At 42.0% G+C, this 21,184-nt stretch overlaps 2 protein-coding genes across 2 annotated transcripts in view; one reads left to right on the plus strand and one right to left on the minus strand.

Annotated features, from left to right (window-relative positions):
* LOC120746939 (gastrula zinc finger protein XlCGF8.2DB-like) overlaps positions 1 to 21,184 on the plus strand; it is a 175,440-nt gene that overhangs the window by 48,857 nt on the left and 105,399 nt on the right. The gene's annotated exons all lie outside the window — the stretch shown is intronic.
* LOC120746943 (gastrula zinc finger protein XlCGF8.2DB-like) overlaps positions 19,938 to 21,184 on the minus strand; it is a 29,828-nt gene continuing 28,581 nt past the window's right edge. Inside the window, exon 3 of the mRNA XM_040052529.1 lies at positions 19,938 to 20,899. The gene's annotated coding sequence lies outside the window, so the exon portion shown is untranslated. The remainder of the gene's footprint in view (positions 20,900 to 21,184) is intronic.

Raw genomic sequence — 21,184 nt, forward strand, 5'->3', positions numbered from 1 at the left:
ATGCTAAACATTCATTTCATAGAATAGTTTTTGTTAAAATCTTCCTGTGCATCACTTTATAGCAGCCATACTCATTAAAATGAGACTTTGTAGGAGTTCACTTCCTCTCATGTGTTCATTAGGGGTGGGTTTTTATAATCGATTCATCGATTAAAATCGATTCTGGCTTGGATAACGTAAAATCGATTCATTAAAATCCTGAATCGATTTTTTTAATATAAATTTATTTTGCCCGAAATGCCAGAATCTCAGGTGACATCACACAAAATTTCAAGAACCACCAAACAGTTAAGACAGTAAATGAGAGCAGATACACGGATTCTGCACATAGACTTAAAAACACAGCGCGACCCGCGGATCAGAATCAGTTAGATGTCGCCTTTCTCACAGTCGGGGCTGAAAGCCGACAGCTCGCTGATTCTGACCTGTCGGCGGGTCCGCGCTTTGTGTTCACGCCCTTTATGCGCTGATTCTAAAGCTGTTAGTTTGATGTCTCTCCAAACAATATTGACCGAACCAGCAGCAAAAGAAGATCCAAACGCTTCACATAAACATCGTCATGAATTCACTCTTTTACTGTTTTGCTTCCACCGCGATGCACAGCTCTCTCTCTCTGTACTTCAAGAACAGTTTCCCTTTCTTCATTATTCGCTTGCTTGTTACGCACAAGTCTACTGTTGTTTACAGCGCTGACGGCTGCTGTTATTTTTCCCTTTTACATTCTTCCGAAAAGAAAACCTCATTTCTGCTGTTCAATACTGAACAAATTTAAACTTTTTAAAATTATTAAAAATGCAAAACGCTTAACCGTGTCTCTAATAAAACCGCTGTAACGTCAGAGGTAATGTTCATATGTTGATTAATGGTTTTCTTTCGTTTTTGACGTACTGCAGAATATTTTTATAAAATCCCAGGCCAGGAAAATCACCTTCATGTTTTTCTGTGTTTTATCTTCAGCTACTTTGACACAAAGGCCTCTGCTGTGACGCTCACACCTTTGAAAAAGTCTTGCGTGTGTCAGCTTTCTTTTTATTGATACAAAAATATGTAAATGTACTGATCTGAATTATAATATTTCTGACTGTCAAAATTTCCCAGATTTAAATCGAATCGAATTAAATCGAATCGTGGATCGAATCAATTCGGGACCTTGTGAATCGATTCTAGAAATCAGTGACGATACCCAGCCCTAGTGTTCATCCACAGCAGCTGGACATTAAAGTTTATTGTGACCCCGATACTGCAGCAGATCGCTCTGATTTCCTGTTATCACTTCAAATAGAAATCAGGCTGTAAAGCGTCAAACTCTGGCCCGCGCGCCAAATTTGGCCCGCAGCCCAATAGAGATTGAAAATGTGACGTCATTCAGGGGTAAAACCGCAAAGGATTCTGGGAACTCGTGGCAAGAGGTACAAGCGCACGCAGGCTTTCAATTGAAATCAGTTACACTGTGATAAAAAGAAACACAAAAAATGGCAAGAAGCTGTTGTATTATTAACTGCAATAGCCGGTCGCATGACAGCCACGGAAAGCCGACGGGTAAAGAGATCGATTGTTATCGGATTACGTCGTTGAAGAGAAATTGTTCGAGCCATGTTTCCGAAGTAACAAAGACCCGACGGATGGACTGGATTGCAGCCATTCAAAGAGCAAATATAACGTCCCAGAACACTCCAGCTCACAGGTTAGTCTGCTCCAAGCATTTACACGAAGGTCAGTTTGCTGTTGTAGTTAATACGTCATTTTTCATAACATAATTGGTGATATAGGTTACAAGCAAGTCTGGCGCTGAACAGAAATTGTCGCGCTATGCTCCTTTATTTATTGTGCATAAATAGTGAATTGTCCTGACACAATATTGTGTTTCGCTTCTGTTATTACCATGGTACATTGACAAAAACATGTACTTTTATTCACAGGATAAAACTGTTGTTTTCTATCACCAATCGCCCAGTACGATTACAGCATACAGTATTATTGTCACTGCTACATTTCTGTGATAAGTACCAGAAATTATTTCCACTACTAATTAATTACCGTTGAGCTCAAAGGTCCTATTAATAAACGGTTAACGAATGTGTATTTATGAAGACGATTTGTGAGACTGGTAAACTTATGATACGTACGATGGTCTTTCGTTCTACACGGTGCATTTCATGGTCCTGTACCCATCCGTCGGTAAACTGTACCTGGGCTTGTTGCAGTGACCCGAAGTTTCTAAACTTCATGAGTGTATGCACTCACTCCAAGAAGCGTATAATTATAAATATGAGCAGTGATGCTCAGTGATGACACGACGAATCCTACTTCCGGGTCTAAAGTAGTCTGCGTTTAATATGGCTTTTGTGTTGTTAACATGTTTAATGTTATGTATTTTCTTCTATTTGATCTCAAAAAGCTCCTAAAACAGTCAGTGATCACTGTTGACCTCCCTCGGCTTTTATTACCGCTAATCATTTATTTAAGCTCAGTTTTTAAAACCTTAGGATGTAACTACAGCCCAGCCCATGCAGCAGTATATGAATGACTAACCTCGTATTGTGGATGGATTATCTCAGTTGTTCTCCTGGCTGAAGTTTGGTCCTTTTACAGCATCCTGCCATGCGATTACATTTGTTCCTGACCACCGAGAACACTCACGGTAACTTTTATCGATTGGAAAAAAAGTTAGCTTGTTTATATTATGCTAACATAGCTGTGTCGCTAGCGGTCACGTAGCACATCATTATATACCAGCTAGCCCAACTTCAGTAACGCTACAAACTGGAATGCTGGAAGTGATAACAGAGCTGTACGTTTGAATTTCTCAGATTTATATCTAATTTAGTTCTGAGCTCAGATAAAATAATTATTGTGGGTGATTTTAACATCCATGTAGATGCTAAAAATGACAGCCTCAACATGGCATTTAATCTGTTATTAGACTCAATTGGTTTCTCTCAAAATGTAAAAGAACCCACCCACCACTTTAATCACACTCTAGATCTTGTTTTAACATATGGCATCGAACCTGAACATTTAACAGTGTTTCCTGAAAACCCTCTCCTGTCTGATCATTTCCTGATAACATTTACTTTTACAATAATTGATTACACAGTGGTGAAGAGTAGACTTTATCAAAGTAGATGTCTTTCTGAAAGCGCTGTAACGAAGTTTAAGAATATAATCCACCCACTGTTATCATCTCCAATGCCCTGTACCAACACAGAGCAGAGCAGCTATCTGAACGCTACCCCAACAGAGGTCGATTATCTTGTTAATCATTTCACATCCTCACTACGTACGACTCTGGATACTGTAGCTCCTGTGAAAACTAAGGCCTCAAATCAGAAGTACCTGACTCCGTGGTATAATTCTCAAACACGTAGCCTAAAGCAGATGACTCGTAATCTGGAGAGGAAATGGCGTGTCACAAATCTAGAGGATCATCATTTAGCCTGGAGAAATAGTTTGCTGCTTTATAAGAAAGCCCTCTGCAAAGCCAGAACATCTTACTATTCATCACTGATTGAAGACAATAAGAACAACCCCAGGTTTCTCTTCAGCACTGTAGCCAGGCTGACAAAAAGTCAGAGCTCTTTTGAGCCAACCATCCCTTTAACGTTAACTAGTAATGACTTCATGAACTTCTTCACAAATAAAATTTTTATCATTAGAGAAAAAATTACCAGTAATCATCCCACAGATGTAATATTATCTACAGCTACTCTTAGTACCATTGATGTTAAGTTAATGCTTTATTGGCCATATGCAGGTTGCCCCACAGAGGAATAGGACCCCCCCCCCCCCCGACTTACACACACAACAAAGACATCACATGGGTATACAGTCGGAGATCGGCAGTGTTGCAGAGAATAACACTGAAAAATTACACAACAATGGGAAAAGTACAAGAGGAAAAAAAGAGACCTCTTCTCACGCTGGGCACTGTTAGATTATAATATTATTTTATGCCATGTTAGACCCCTAATTAAAGATTGTGAATTATTATGTAGTTTTAGTTTGCATTATTCTCCTGAATTAGAAGAAGCTGATAACTATTGCATTAGTTAAACTGATTTGCATTAAATTAGACTGCTGATTTATTGTGGATGAATGATATTGTTTTATGATGTTATAAGAAAATACTGTTTGCAGAAAGTCATCGCCTTATTTGTCTGATTAGAAGAGAACAGAGCATGCTGGAGTTTTCTGCCCCATCTCAGCAGGAGCAGATAAACGGGGAGCCAAGGTCGTAGCTTAGGCGCCGTGTGAGAGAAAGCATGTGAATGTTTAGGCTTTTATGATAAGGTGGGAGAACCAGAGGCTATAAGAGTTTGAGCAATGCTCCACCATTTTGAGATCTGAGGCTGTCTGCATACAGTGTCCATCTCCCACGCGTGTGATCATTAAAATCATCGTTTGACTCAACCCGGCCGGACCAGTGTTGTTATTGTGGTTTTTTCTCTTGTCTCCATCCCCAATTTTGAACTCGTAACAGCACCTATGGGAGGACAGCATGAGAACAGGAAACAAAAAAACTCCTCTGCACAGAGAGCACATTAATGTCCACATCACAACATTAGAGCACGTGACAAGCCACAGGGGTTGGATAGGGGGGTGGGGGGTAATCCGAAGGAACACAGCAGTCGTCCTACACAGCGCTACCATTTCAGCGCGGCACGCAGACCCGCAGTCTTCCCCCGCAGGAAACAAGCATCGAAGGCGTTTGGAAAGGGAGGGGGATGAGTGCGTGCTTATCAGTGTAAGTGTGTCCAGAGTTCAGCTGAGACAGTGTCCTTCGCTCTATCAGGCTAAGTAAACAGTCTGCCAGCCAACCCAGGTGGCCTTGCATGGGATGGGAAGAACAGTCAACACACAGTCGTTATCAGGGAGTTGTTTTGGTGGGCTCCAGCCTTGGGCCTGAGCAGCTGGCACCGTGGTGTCCATATGTTGAATATTGTTGATTTCTCCTTTAAGCGAGCAGCTCCGAATTTAGCACTCTGACACTGGTCTCTCGATCTCCCGTTGGAGATAACTTTTTTGTTAAGTTAAGGCCTGATCCTTCTGAAATTCATAGCCAGTGCTCGGAAAAAGCACAGTGTATCCAGGAAACACATTATATGCTGCAATAAATGCACTGCCCAAGTGTCCCCTCTCCCCACTGCCTTTCAGCAGCAGACAGCAGCAAACAGGTCGTCAGAGGAGCCGAAATGATGATTAAGTTTAACATTTTCTACAATATTGACAAAGCACTTTAAGCACAAGTTTGTTAGTTAATAATTTAGAAATGAATATTGTCTGTATGGACTCCCCCCCAAAGAAAGTGTACATGTATAACTGCGGTGTTAAGCGATGCGGTTGAAAAATTTGAGTGCGCCTAACTTTTGTGCCAGTATGCCTAAATTTTTCAAGTTAGGCGTACCGGTGCGCTCGTGTCAAAAAGTTAGTCTAGAGCCCTGCTCACAGTAAAGTTAGCTCGGTGCTTACCTTTAGATGAGTCCACAAACCGAGAGAAACTCCGTGATGAAGCTGTGGCAACGTCCACACGTACACGGGTATTTTGAAAACGGAGATTTCAAAATAGTCAAAACGGACTTTTCGAAAGTATCCACCCTGGCGGGCGTTTTTCAGTGCCCGAAAACGCCATTTACGCGTGGACGAAAGGTGCAAACGCATAGAAAAATCTGCGTTTTCAAAAATACCCAGGAAACAGATGAGGGAAACGTTGGTAGTGGTATAGTTTGTAGTGATGGTCCGCTTGAAGCTGACGCTCCGGTGCGTGTGTCAAAAAAATCAACACACTGCTTCAGAAGCTCTGTGTCGAAGCTTGATTCGTTTGGCCAGAGTCACGTGATCAGTGACGTCCGAAGCGTCGTTTAGAACGTGACTGCTTCGGTGTCTCGTTCAATGCTTTATAAGGAAGTGAATCTTTCGCAGGATTTGTGGAGTGTTTTGGTGGTGACAGGTAGCAAACCACTGATTTTTCTACTGAGAGACATGGAGCCAGCGAGGAGGAGAGGAGGTTCTGTTGTGTGGGAGTATTTTGAGTAGATTTTGGTCATTCGGTGGGTTTTCCAGCTTTGTGTTCTGGCTGTTTGCTTTTGTTTTGTGCGTGTTTATTTTATCTGAAAACGGGAAAAACTCAAAATGCCAAAAATCTGTTTTTCATAATATAAATATCATCAAATATCTTTGGAAAAACTTCCATTTGACTCGTTACATTTAATGTTAAAATATATATTTTATTTTTCAATTAATCTTAAAATGTTAGTCTGCCAAATGTGCAGCAATTTAATGTATTTATTCTCTTTAGCTGATAGTTTGTGGGGCCCAGGTAGACTGTATAACTGCATCTCTACCAGTTTCTCTGCACTCCAGCCTCTTCTGTGCAACGTGAAGGGATTTTCCTTAAGGCAGGAGAAATTATCTCCACGAAAAGGAACAGTTTCAGCCATCGTACAGTGGAACAAATTCTCTTCTTAAATAAAAATGAAAAAGGGTTACCTTAAATGCATCATGGTTTTAGTTTGCAAGTTCAAATGCATTTTCCCTTTCACAATCAATTCTACCCCCAGGTCAGAAATATTTATAGGAAAATTTCCCTAATATAATATTATTGATAAATACACCCATCTTGCGATTAATTTCACAAGTGCATGGAGGCAGGACCTCACAGCAGAAGCATACTCCATAATGTGTTGTACATTATTATATGTATATTATATGTAACGTGGTTGTAAATAACCCTGAATGCCTTTCCTTGCACCTTATTTTGGCACTCATTCCTGTTTTCTACTACCAACTTCCTGTCCGTGTGTAGAAGCTTTTATTTTGATGGGACGATTTCCTGTAAAAAAAATTTCAAATCAAATTCAAATTCAAAACTGTTTTTGGCGCAGTTTTCAGCAGCAGTCGCGGGAGTTTAGAAAAGTGATGGCTTAACGGAGCCTATGGTGATTTCTTTTGTCATTAGCAGCCCCCCTTGATAGAGGCACAAGGTATGGTTATGATGTAAATAAGGAGACGTTTAGATGTTTTTGTGACAGTCGCTACATTTGTTAAATGTTACGTTGAAATGAACTTCATGTTATAAGGTTTACGATTGTAAGAGTGTGGATTATTTTGCTTACACGCTGTTTCTATGTATACATCCCCAGCTCTTACGGTGAGATTGATGGTTTACTGCCATTAAACCTTCAAAACGTCATCAGTAAAGTGTCATCCTTCATTCGGGGGGGGTTCGCTACAGTGGTGTTTTCCAATTATTGTATTTACCAACATCAAGAAGTGAAAAGCAAAGAAAGACCACACAATGGTGCATGTTTAAACAAGGAAAATTTGCTGGTCAAAATTATTTATTAAACAAATAAACCACATTTTTAACCCCAAAAAATAGACGTTCAAAGCAACACAACGGTGGCCCAATATCACACAGAATTCCACTCTGTAGAGTGAGTGGGCAATCATAATGAAGCAGTTGGTTTTATTTTGTGGATTCAAGCTGCTCTTCATATTTTTGGCCACCAGATGTCACCAGAGAGGACTGTGTTGAAAAGCTTCGAGTAATGAACTGTTTTTCAATACAAGCCTCAGTGCTTCAGAAAGCTTCATTTGGCCATCACTCAAGGGCGTAGATTTGGCATGGATGGAAGGGACATGTCCCCACCAATAATTTGATCTCTTCGAGTAAAGAAAAACAAACCCGATAGTAAGAAAAAAACGATCTGTCAGGGTCTCATTCAGCGAGCGGTGCAGAAAGAGTTAAATTATGTTCTCTACTGGAGTCCTACGTCATGTGACAAATATGGCCAATGTGATTGGCTGAGCCTTTCAGGGAGCTCTGTTTAGTTTCAGCAGCGGCAAACCTGCGCTGCCAGGAGGAGAGGAGGATGGCAGCAAAAAGATCCTGGATATAAGAAATTGTTTTTCAAAGAAACCTGTAAGTCACTTAAAGTCAAGTTCACTCATATAATGTGTCCGTCACAATAACATTACAGGCTACGCTAGGCCATACATACCAACACTCACGATTTTTCCGAGAAATCCCGAATTTCAGTGCCCCTCCCGAAAATCTCCCGGGGCGACCATTCTCCCCCCAATTTCTCCTGATTTTCCACCCGGACAACAAAACTGAAAACCATATCCCAGACCGGCCCAGCCAATTCCAGTTTCCAACAATGGCTACTATTACTGCAGCTACTTAGTTTTAATATTACTCTTATTACTCTTTCTGGGTCGCAAAATAAACTTTTAACACATTTTCAGGCGAGAATGTAGCTGTGTAAACGTTAAATAACTTAAACGTGTTATTGTTTGGCCTTTTTCAGTGCTTTAGTTGTGTTTTATTTGTTGGTGAGTAAATCGTTTTGGCTGAGACTAAAGTTATTAGATTAAATTAGATTAAATAAAACTTTATTAATCCCTCGGGAGGATTCCTCCGTGTTGGAGGTTCCATTTTTTAGGGCAGAAATACCGTGGTAACTCGCATATCTCACGGAGGAATAAACCACACACACGTTGTTAGAGTTTTACATCAGAGGCACACGCCTTCCTCTGCGCCATCATTTATTGCACACACACTTCCGTATTTATACCTTTCAGATTAAGAGCACATACATATATGATAGGGCAACACTCCGGGTTCTCACACAGCTGAATAAACTGCTGTGTGAAAACAGCAGTTTATTCGACCATCTACGCCAGCGTCCGGTTATATTTTAGACAGCAAGGAGCAGACGGCAGGTGACGTAATTCTGAAGGCTAGACCGTCCAATTTCACAGTTTCCGGTCATTTCCGGTCTACCTGTGCGCGTGCGCATGCGCATGCGCCAACCAGCGTGCAGCCTGTTACAGTCGCTCCTGCTTTTCTCTTAGTTTAGCTCTTTTTTCTTACGTATTCTTTTTTTTTTTTTTCTGACTTGTATTTTCCTCCGTTTTCTATCTCTTACTCAATCATGTGGATTGAGAGAGTTTTTGTTCTTCTGCTGGCCGTGGAACTGTTACTTTTATCAAGGAACGGGACCGCGGCACATCTCTTACACTCACGGACTGTTTACTCCAGAGATCAGCTGATCGCCCTGATGCCGGCCGGCTCGCTAGCCAGGCCCGCAGAAGTACCAGCTGAAATTTGGAGGAAAACACATCGGGGATGCAGAGGTCAAGGACAGAAGAGAAGAAAAAAGGTGACGGTGAGACAGCGGAGGCTCGAAGCGAGGAGGAGGTTTAAACCGTGTCTGCCGTCTATCGTGATGGGTAATGTGCGATCGTTGGCAATTAAAATCGACGAGCTCTCAGCACTGGTACGGAGTCAGAGGGAATACCGAGAGTGTAGCCTGATGTGTTTCACCGAATCATGGCTGCACCAGGACATTCCCGATGAGAATGCTTCCGTGGACGGCTTCCACACTGTTCGGGCGGACAGGGACAGCATCGCTAGCGGTAAGCGGAAAGGAGGTGGGCTTGCTGTTCTAGTTAACAACCGGTGGTGTAACCCTGCCAACATAACAATCAAAGAAAAGATTTGTTGCCCGGACACTGAACTGTGTGCTGTTGGACTCAGGCCGTATTATTTACCCAGGGAATTCTCTCACGTCATCTTGGTGGCTGTTTATGTACCCCCCTCTGCTAACCCCACAGCTGCATGTGACACTATCCACTCTGCCATAGCTCGGTTACAGACTCAGCACCCGAGTGCCTTTATTGTGATCTCGGGTGACTTCAACCATGTTTCACTGGACAATACACTAACAACATTCAAACAATATGTGGACTGTCCCACCAGGGGAGAGAAAACTTTAGACTTGCTGTATGCTAACGTCAAGGATGCATACAGCTCCTCCTCCCTCCCCCCACTTGGTAGGTCAGATCATAACCTGATTCACCTCACCCCCCGCTATGTGCCAATTGTGAGGAGGGAACCTGTGACCACCAGGACTGTTAGGAGGTGGTCAGAGGAGGCCTTAGCAGAACTACAGGGCTGTTTCGAGGTGACCGACTGGGAAACACTCTGTGAGCCTCACGCCGAGGACATCAATGGGCTTACTGAGTGTATCACAGACTACATAACTTTCTGCACCGACTCCATTGTTCCAGCTCAGACTGTTCATTGTTACCCAAATAACAAGCCGTGGGTGACTAAGGACATCAAAGCCCTCCTCAACAACAAGAAGAGGGCTTTCAGAGGGGGCAACAAAGAGGAGGTGAGGAAGATCCAGGTGTTACTAAAGGACAAGATCAGAGAGGCTAAGGACAATTACAGGAGGAAGCTGGAGTGGAAACTCCAGCAGAACAGCATGAGAGAGGTGTGGAGGGGCATGAAGACCATCACTGGATTCAGGCCAACCAACAGCAGGGGAGCTGAGGGAGGTGAGAATAGAGCCAATGAGTTGAATCTGTTTTTCAATAGATTCGACACCACAGTGTCTGCTCCCACCCCCACAACCTCACCTGTAGTCAGCCTGGAATCCAGAGCCACACCACTGTGCCAGCCTCTCTCTTCACATGTTGCCTCCCTTGAGATTCCTGACACCCCTCCCCCACCCATCACCTTCACTCAATACCAGGTTGAGATGCAAATGAGGAGACTTCACTCAGGCAAGTCTGCTGGACCAGATGGAGTGAGTCCCCTCGTCCTCAAGACCTGTGCCCCCCAGCTGTGTGGAGTCTTTCATAAACTGTTTATGCTGAGTCTGAGTCTGCAGAGGGTCCCAGTGATGTGGAAGACATCATGCCTCGTCCCTGTACCAAAGACGCCACGTCCCAGTGGCCCCCAGGATTACAGGCCCGTGGCACTGACCTCCCACATCATGAAGACCCTGGAAAGGCTCATCCTGGACCAGCTGCGACCCATTGTAAGACCACATCTGGATCCCCTTCAGTTCGCTTATCAGCCTCGTCTCGGAACTGAGGACGCCATCATCTACCTGCTCAATCGTGTCTACACCCATCTGGACCAGCCGGCGAGCACTGTGAGGGTCATGTTTTTTGACTTTTCCAGTGCTTTCAACACCATCAGGCCGACCCTCCTGGGTGATAAGTTAGCAGCGATGCAGGTGGATGCTTCTCTGGTGTCCTGGATTGTTGATTACCTGACAGGAAGACCACAATATGTACGTCTCACACAGTGTGTGTCTGACAAGGTGATCAGCAACACAGGGGCACCACAGGGGACTGTCCTCTCCCCCTTCCTCTTCACCCTCTACACCACAGATTTCAGCCACTGCACAGAGACCTGCCATCTTCAGAAGTTTTCTGATGACTCTGCGGTGGTTGGATGCATCAGCAGGGATGATGAGACAGAGTACCGGGCTGTGGTCGACTCCTTTGTCACGTGGTGTGAGCAGAATCATCTGCAGCTCAACGTGGCAAAGACCAAGGAACTGATCGTGGACTTCAGGAAGACCAGGAAACACTTGACCCCTGTTTCAATCCAGGGGGTCAGTGTTGACATCGTGGAGGACTATAAATACCTTGGAGTACACATTGACAATAAACTGGACTGGGCTAAAAACACCACAGCACTTTACAGGAAGGGCCAGAGTCGTCTCTATTTTTTGAGGCGACTGAGGTCCTTCAACATATGCCAGAAAATGCTGAGGGTCGCAGATGCCAACAGACTTAATAAACTAATCCGTAAGGCCAGTAATGTTGTGGGGATGGAGCTTGACACCCTCAAGGTGGTGTCGGAGAGGCGGATGCTGTCCAAGATAAAGACAATGTTGGATAACACCTCCCACCCACTCCATGACATGCTGGTCAGTCACAGGAGCACGTTCAGTGAGAGACTGAGATTACCGAAAAGCACCACTGAACGACACAGGAAATCATTCCTGCCTGTGGCCATCTCCCTGTACAACGCATCCACTTAACACACTGTTTGCTGCTACAACTACACATGTTTCTTTTCCAACTATTTATTTATGAGTGAAGTATGTATGTGTATATTAGGGGTGCAACGATATTCGTATCGATATTGAACCGTTCGATACAGTGCTTTCGGTTCGGTACGCATATGTATCGAACAATACAACATTTGTAATTTATTTTATCAACTTTCCTTCTGACGATGCTGTCTGTGTTGAGCGCTCAGTGAATCTGTGTTCGACTACTCCGCCTAGGCTGCACTGTCGAGCGCAGATCCACTGAGCACTCAACACAGACAGCATAGTCAGAAGGAAGAGCGCAGGGCAAGCTAGCGAGACAGAAGTTAAGCTCTACTTGCAACATTCAGATCTGGCGTTTGGAATTATTTTGGTTTTCATGTGACGTATGACCCTGAAGGTAAGCGAGTCATGGACTAAAGTAAAAACAGTATGTTGGATGTGCCATGCAATGCTCAATTACATTGGTGTGAACTAGTGTGTTAGCGCAGTTAGCTCGTTAACGTGTTTGCCGTCTAGCCCCATGCACGGAGCGATCGGCGGTAGCTCGTTAACGGAGATTTGCCGTGTTGTGGCGTTAAGGTCATTTCAACGAGATTAACCTGAAAGCACTAGTGGGAACACAACGAATATGACTGCACATTTACGCCGACATCATCCTAGTGCAAAGACAAGTGGAAGCAGACAAAAAAAAGCAAGCATGCTACTAACTTTAGCCGAGTCATTTAGACAGCTGTTAGCACATGATTCTCCTTATGCTGCTGAGAATATAGGCCAGAAGAAGCGGATAGTATAGCTTTTATTTTGGAAAGAGCCATTTCTCTGTAATAAACTCTCTTTTCCAAAGATGAGTGATTCCTCAATCAGATACAGGGCTTGCAATATCGCTAGCCCGACGTCCCGGAGCTAGCGATTTTTTCAGTCGGGCTACCAAATCTATCTCTTCCCTGCCCGTCGGGCTATTGTAGGAAAAATATATGTCAATGCTTTTTCATTCTTTCAGAAATGTAGCTGGGTAATTATGTCATTGGCATCTGTGAGCCACTGTCAATATGTGACATATTGAAGTCGCGTTTGAATTTGCGCTTGTTTTTTGCTTTCACTTTGCAATCGTGCGAACTGTGTATAGAGAGCGACAGCACTGATCTGTGAGTGATGATAATTTGTGCACCAATTCCTCTGACATCGTCTTATTAATCGTTAGCTTACTATGCAAACATGACAAGTGAAATCTCCCGCAGCTTAAACATGTGAGAGGTTGATCGCGCAGAGAATCGCTGAGCTTATGTGAGTGAGCGTGTAAAAGCATTTCAGTTCTGCTGAGCCAAATAAGACAGGTCAGGGTGAAGAAGTGACAGCCAAAGAAAAGCTTACCACAAAACGGAGAAGTTATGACAAATCAGACTATAAGGCAAAAAGAAAGTGCAGCTTTATGGTTCATGGACAAAAGAATTTTCTGTGGCTGCAATATGATGAGCTAAATAACCAGGGCTGCACATAAGTGGTTCCGCAGGTGCGCATTCGCTGTCAAAATAAAAAAACACGCACAAGGGTTAGGGTTAAATTTAAAAACTGTACTTTTGAGTTAAAATATATATTTATAATTTTAATAAATGACAAATTAAAAATGCATGAACATTTTTTTGTATCGAAAAAATATCGAACCGTGACACCAAAGTATCGAACCGAACCGAACCGTGAATTTTGTGTATCGTTGCACCCCTAGTGTATATATGTATATATTGTACTATTCTTAGTTAGTGTATTGTCTGTCTTGTCTTAATGTTGGTTTAAAATGGAGCACTGTAACAAAAAATAATTTCCCCCAGGGATTAATAAAGTATTCTGATTCTGATTCTGATTCTGATTCTGGCTTTCGGAGGACCCGGCTCACTTAGACCACAAAGGCCGGGTCCTCAGGTGGGCGCAGCCTCTGAATTTGGACACCCCCGGCCTGTTTCCGGCCGGACAATAATAACGGTGACATTTAACTTATTTTATCTTATTTTATAAATAAACACTGTAAGATTCAAGTTTTTTGTATATATATGTACATGTATTTCCCCCCAGCCCCTTTGAATGTCTCCCTAATTCTGAGATCTCAAGGTTGGCAAGTAGGTGCTAGGCTTGGTCCACATCAGTCTAAAATTGTATGTAACCATGAATAATGTGATGCCATGTCCACCAGGAGAGACTGGACAGTATAGATGTAAAACCAATATGCCAGCAGTTCATTTCAGCTAACAAGAGGAGCAGGCATGTGTTTGTTTTGTGGGGCATGTAGTCCAGGGGTCCGTTCTTCGTACCTCGCTAAGTAAGTTAGCTGGATTTGATTCTTGACGATTTACTTTATGTAAACAGGATTAGATCGCGGCCACTCAGGTATGTCCGCTTCATTTATACGAAAGCAACAGCGATATTTTCCCACTGTTTTTCCATAACTAAATATTATCAATGTAACTAAAGATAATGCAGTATTTGATTCTTTTATTGATTTCATACAGATACATACAGGTCATTTCCTAAAAAAAGGGAAATGTACTATTAATCATTCTATTTCATGTATTTGATTATTTCAGATGTAATTCATATTTTAGAGTAGTAATAGTAAATTACTTCGTGTAATCAAGATGAGAGACCACGGCTATAAAAGCAAAGGTGGATTTGGGAAGCCTGTCGCAGCCATGTCCTGTCCGTTTGTACGCGAGCCACCCATTGCGGAAGATGCAAGATTGATAAGGAGAGTTTTCAGAATTCAGCGTATATTGCGGGATAGACAGGATCCTTTAGCTCAGCGCGACAGTGTGCTCATAGAGAGATATCGATTTTCCCGTGAGGGTATTATTTACTTAACCAACTTGTTGACGAGGGGGTGCAGGACCACCACCTGTCTTTTTTTGCTCTGCCCTTTTCTTGGTTGCTGTTATGAACGACATTTTCCCGACCAATCAAAGGGTTGCCGATCAATGTTTCTACTATCGATGCGTAGCCCCATATAAGCCACCCAGTGATCTCACATTACTTCATCCAGCTGTACTAATCGTCAACAACAGGTGTGTTCGGAGAACCGGAATAGCGAGCTCAAAGTTGGTGCGATGATTTGATCTTGGATGTGTCATTTGATCTTGGATGTAGTAAGCGAGGTACGAAGAACGGACCCCATGTCTGTTGCTGTAACAGTAGTTCATGTTTAGAATAAAACATCCCAGCCCCCTATCTGATAGAGGGCAGTAGTGCCTAAAATGTTGCATAATGTTGCAGAGAGATCTGTTACTCTGGGAGCACCAGATCATTCAGTGCTCCCTTAGTGCTAATGTGTCAGAGATGTTGGTGCACTATAACTGAAGTAATGTTGTTAAGTCCTTAAAGTCATATTCTTTTATTGTCATGACTGTATTTGAAGCTATTTTTACTTTTGTATGATACCTGATTTATATGGCATATGGCTGAAGTAAACTAAAGCCTGAAATACTTAGTCAGTCATTTGTTTAATAGTAATTTAACATTATATAGTTCACAAAAACAAAAAGGAAAAAATAAGAAACGGGGCAGGGGTCGATGGTTGAATCATCCGTCCCCACCAATGCCACAACCAAATCTACACCCTTGTACCTACATTATAACCAGAGTTATAAAGATACTTGAACAACAGGTAATTACTGTATATATAAAACCCTTTTGTAAACCATGTTCACCTGTTTACCAACATACATAAAGATATTACACATACACACACGGAAACATTGGAAATCAGTTTTGGCAGGCGAACACTTTTTTGGCACAACGCTGGCAATAATTCAATTATCCGTGTAATTAGCTAAGTAATTCCTAAAAGATTAAAGGAAACTAGAAAGTGAAAATTTCTGAAGAAATTTTAAGTGTGCCTATGCCGCTGCCAATGAGTGTAGTTTGCCATTCATACGGCTCCAAAAAAAAAATCCAAATAAGGGTAGACAGGCCGTACTACTGCTGGCATACCACTAGAGTGAGCCAACACACCACAAATGAAGTGAGTGAGCCAACACTCCACAAATTAAGTTTCACTTTCGTTTCAAGTTAAGTTTCACTTTCCGTCCCATTCATTTCAATGGGAAAAAACTTGCATTAAAATATTCATATTTAAAAAACTATAGAAGTAATAAACACCAAAAGTCATAGCACACCATTCCTGATCCAGCCGCACAAAATGATATAACATATATGAAGCTTGTGTCAAAACTGTGGGATGAGTTACGCGCGGAAATTTCAGGCTGAAAAAGGAAAATAATAATAATAATAATAATAAGAATAATAAATCCGAGCAATAGTAATAAGTGTGCCTTTTGGCATAGGCACACTTAATTATTTTACCTGGATATGATTGTCTCTGATGAGCCTAAGGTACAAAACGTGTGGGCGACGACGATAAGGTTTCTCTAGCTCCTCGAGAATTAAAATTAAAACGGAGCGACATTTCTGGGTCCATTTTGAAGTTTTCGCACTGTGGTGCTAGCGACTAGAAAAAAACGCAAGTAAGGGCGGAGTTGAAGGCTAGGAGGCTGTCCACAGTAGTGATGTTCGATTCGTGAACGAATCGTTCAATACTTGAGAATCACTTTACTGACTCGTGAATCATGATTCACAAGCCCAACTGACTCACTGACTCATCCCTGTTTCTGTTAGCAAACTAATTCGCTTAGTAGAAATATATATAGCTTATAATTAAAATTGCGGGGGGGACAACAGCCAGTTTCTTAACAAAAGCATTTCTGCTCTGAACTGGAAGAAAAAACCCTGAATAGAAGCTCACATCAAGAAAATAGCTCCTCGGTTCACAGTAGCATCACTCTGCTAACATTCAATTCAATTTTATTTATATAGCGCCAAATCACAACAAAAGTCGCCTCAAGGCGCTGGCAGTAAATGTAGCAGTTTGTTCCCTTAGGTCAAGCTGATTACAACTTTGTTGCCTGTATACTTAAAAATATTTGCTCTTCTGCTAATTCTGTTATTGCTTTTAAAAATCTAGTGTAGGTAAAACATTGTAGCTGATGTAACATACTAACAACACATTTGAGCTACTCACCCCCTCCCTTCCTGTGCTGAATCGTAAGCGTAAGCGAATCACTCAGGACTCACTCACCCCCTCCCTCCTGTGCTGAATCAAAGAGCGAACGAATCACTCAGGACTCACTCACCCCCTCCCTCCTGTGCTGAATCATAGAGCGAACGAACGAATCACTCACTCACTCACCCCCTCCCTCCTGGCTCACAGCTTCTTCTTCTTCTTGGTTGGCAACCAATGTTAAGGCGCATTACCGCCCCCTGGCTCACAGCGCAGTGGACATTTAGATGAGAAAACATATATTTAACACATTTAAGGAAAATACTAATAAAATAAAAATAAACAAAATAAATGTTTATTAAGCAATTTTGATAGGAAATTGCTTAATTTTAGAAATGTTTTTGCTCTATAAAATAGTTGTTGTTTTTTTAGAATCATTCTTCTTAGCAGTGGGATTTACATGAAAAGAGAAACAAATTAAGTTTGAGTGAAAATGTAGATTTTTTTGCACTCTCTGGTCAACTGACTCAGTGAATCAAATGACTCAAAAAACCCGATTCACTTTGTTGAGTGACTCATTAAAACTCGATTCAATAAAAAGAATCAAATTTACCATCACTAGTCCACAGCCCATCTGTTATGTTGGATACTCATTGTTTGTTCAATAAAGTTTCTATGGAGAAAAAAAGGGGGCTGTCCACAGCCGCTCACTTCCTGACTACCCGTCCGTCTAAGGACACTACCTTGTGACGTAGGTAGGTAGTGTCCTTATGAACATCCTTCCCCTGAATTCGGACACAGCCTTTGGTCACTCATCCCCCCACCTTCCCCACTCCCCCCACAACAGAGCCATCGATGCTATCAAAGACTTCACCCACAGGAGCCCCCTCCTCGCTTCACAACTATGAGGATAGGGCTTTGGAGTTGACGTCACGCCGCAATGCATTGTGGGAGCGAATGGACTGTATAGAGACCGATTGCGTCCAGAGGCGAAGCAGCGGTACTTGTAGAAAATAGCGTGCATTGGAAATGTGGACCCGTATGAAATACGGCCGTGGAGTAGAAACCCTGAAGACCAACCGCTATTGACGTAGCCGGATATATTTTCGTACCTTGTCTGTGGAGTCAGCGCGTACAAGTCGTCATTCAAACAAAGGTAAGTCAGCTCGAGTACTGCAAGTAAAATGCGTTTGAATTTCCCCGAACATTCAGATTAGTGCAGCATAAATTCATTCATGAGGGGAAATTACAGTGAGAACATGTGGAGGCTGTTAGAGGGATAACATAGTGAATTCAGTGCACTGATGTGACATTGTCCTGAAGGATTTAGTTATTCTTTATGGTTAAAGAAATTGCAATAATTTATTCATATTTATTCTAAATAATTCTAATTACACATCTTGCTTCCATATTTGTATCCTGTGTCACTAAAAATACATTTTATTTTAGTTTTATACTTTGATTACTGACCTGCAGAATCTCCCTATCATATTAAGTGATTCATAATTGTCATTTTATGCTTTCTCCATCTCTAAAGTGATGACATCCTTGCATTACATACTTTAGGTTCATTTTCTGCAGGCAGGTTTCTGACAGAGAACAGGCAGATTTAGAATATAACATGCAGCATTATATAGATCGATGCTTAAAAAAATGAAATATTGCATGTATGTGCTAACTTTCTAAACACTTTGTTACATTTATGATAAAGTAGATAAAACACATTTGTGTCGGCCTTGGATCATAGTTCTTGTCTTTAAATGAACTTTGTCTGTGTGTGTTTCAGGTCCTGCACTCTCAAAGACTGAATGAACCAGCATTGCAGCCATGGGTCACTGTGAGCATCACAGGGAAGGTTGAAGCCGCCCGCTGCACCTGTATGGCCGGAGTCGCAGAGACCTGCACCCACGTCGCTGCTCTTCTGTTTAATGTAGAAGCAACAGTGTTGATCTGTGGCACAAGGACTGTTACAGATGAACCTGCATACTGGGTTTTGCTGGGTAATGTGACCAAGATACAGCCAGAGGTTGGCCACAAGATAGACTTCTCCTCTTCAACTGCCCAAAAAAAGGCTCTTGATCAAAACATAAACAGACCATCCGTAGTGACAGGTAAAAGGAGCCTCAAAAAAAGAAAAACCCCACCTGCTACTGTGGAGGGGTTTGTCACTGCTATAATGCAATAATGTTTTATCTAGGGGTCTAGATTTATGCCTGTAGTGCACTGTGATAGGTTTTAGAGTATAAACCTATTCGCTGGAACGTTGAAGACAATATAATTACATTGCAAAGCAACACACCAGTAGGCAAGCTTCTTCATGGTACTCGTGCACGGGAGAGAACCGGACAAAGCGCCGTCCCTTCGCTTGACCCCAGTCACTCTCTCCGTCCTCCCATACCACTGTCCTTTTATTGAGGTTACATGAATATGCATAGGTTCATTAACATATGACGTCTACATACACACAAAGAGTACCTTGCCTGTGTATGTGGGTGTGTGTGCGTGTATGTGGGCGTGTGTGTGTGTGTGAGGTACTGCTGATCAAAGGGTCATAAAAGCACACAAGCAAACATCCTTGGTCAGGAAGAGGGTAGACTAGACCCCCCCGGTAAGGAAGTCCAGCAGTTCATCTAAACAGAAAAGCACTCAGACTAGAACAGACATAGCTATGTTAATCCCACCATAAATCAGCAAGGGAAGATACGATCTCTCCTCTCTTCATGCTACACAGAGTTGTTACAGACCTCTTAGGATGAGACATTCTTTCAATCTACAAATGATTATATACTTCTAAGAATATGTGAGTAAATGTTTCTAAGCATAAAAGACAATCAACAATACAAACTCTAACACACTGCCATGTAAATAATTTGCATTTACTGAATATGTACTGACTGAGTCGCACTGTTCAAAAGTTGAATAAAGAAACAAATTAATTTTTGCCTCTTTTTTTTAAAAATTAAAACCATTAGCGCCAAATCACAACAAAAGTCTCCTCAAGGCGCTTTATATTGTACAGTAGATACAGAGAAAAGCCCAACAATCATATGACCCTCTATGTGCAAGCACTTTGGCGACAGTGGGAAGGAAAAACTCCCTTTTAACAGGAAGAAACCTCCGGCAGAACATTTTCATTCATAGCTGCCTCATCAGATCAGGAGACTCTACCTGAACTCTGGAGTCTGATCTCAAGGGTTTAAGTCTGACCCTGAAACCAGAAGAGGATCTTTCTGTCTCTTCAGATTCACTGTGATCCAGAGATGGCAATGATTTCAGTCCTGCATGATTAGGCTGATGTTTGCACAGAGGAGATAATTCAGTAAATGTTTTTGAACATTGTAACAGTAAAACAAGTTCCTTCATAATCATTATGCAAATCTTTACTCTGTGACAGGTACTCATGGCTATTAACCCAGGTTTGCTGATCAATGGTCATAAGAATTTGCTTATTAATGATCAAGAAATTGACCTCACAGCCCATTGTTCATTCATTGGACTGGTTTCAGTCGTTATGCAAATGTACTGTTTACAAGATTTACTTAAAAGCAGGAATCAAGATGTAACAGGTTATTCGTAACATGGAATCGTTTGTGAGTGGAGTATGAACTGAGATTACTCAAACTCTCTCACAGATGAAGTTCTCTTTCATGTGTCTGCGTTCATGCTTAGTGTGATCACATGATTGTGAAAGGGTTTTGTCACAGTGTCTGCACTTGTATGGTTTCTCTCATGTGTGGACTCTCTTTTGAAGTTGATGTGCACTGATGAAGGATGACCCACACTGATCGTAGACGTGCTTTTTAACCCCACTGTGAAAGAGTTCATATTGTTTGAAGTCCGTTGAAGTGGTGAAGCTTCTCCCACATTCTTTACAGTAGTTCATTTTGTCTCCAGTGTGTCTATGTTGATGTATTTTCAGAGTCCTTCGATGACTGAAAGTTTTTCCACAGTGATGACAGGGTTGAGAACTGGATCCATCTGTGTCGCTCTGCTTCTAAACAAAGACACAAACACAGTGTAAAAGTCAGTCCTTCAACATTTTCACCCTGAACGTTGCCCGAAATAAAGAGCATCTCTGCCAAAGTCCAATTACATTTTACTGTTTACATTATCACACTCGGCTCAATTTAAATTGCTATAAAAACGATAAGAGTAAAACCATTAAATTAATACTAGTTTAATGCTACAATAACGGTAATACAATCCTCAAACACTATCACTAAAAACCTGTGATTAGAGTCTGAATAATCATTCAGAGGTGTTTATCCATGCAGTAAAA

This window comes from Simochromis diagramma, unplaced genomic scaffold (genome assembly GCF_900408965.1).
Source record: "Simochromis diagramma unplaced genomic scaffold, fSimDia1.1 OVJJ01000606.1, whole genome shotgun sequence".
Taxonomy (NCBI): Eukaryota; Metazoa; Chordata; class Actinopteri; order Cichliformes; family Cichlidae; genus Simochromis; species Simochromis diagramma.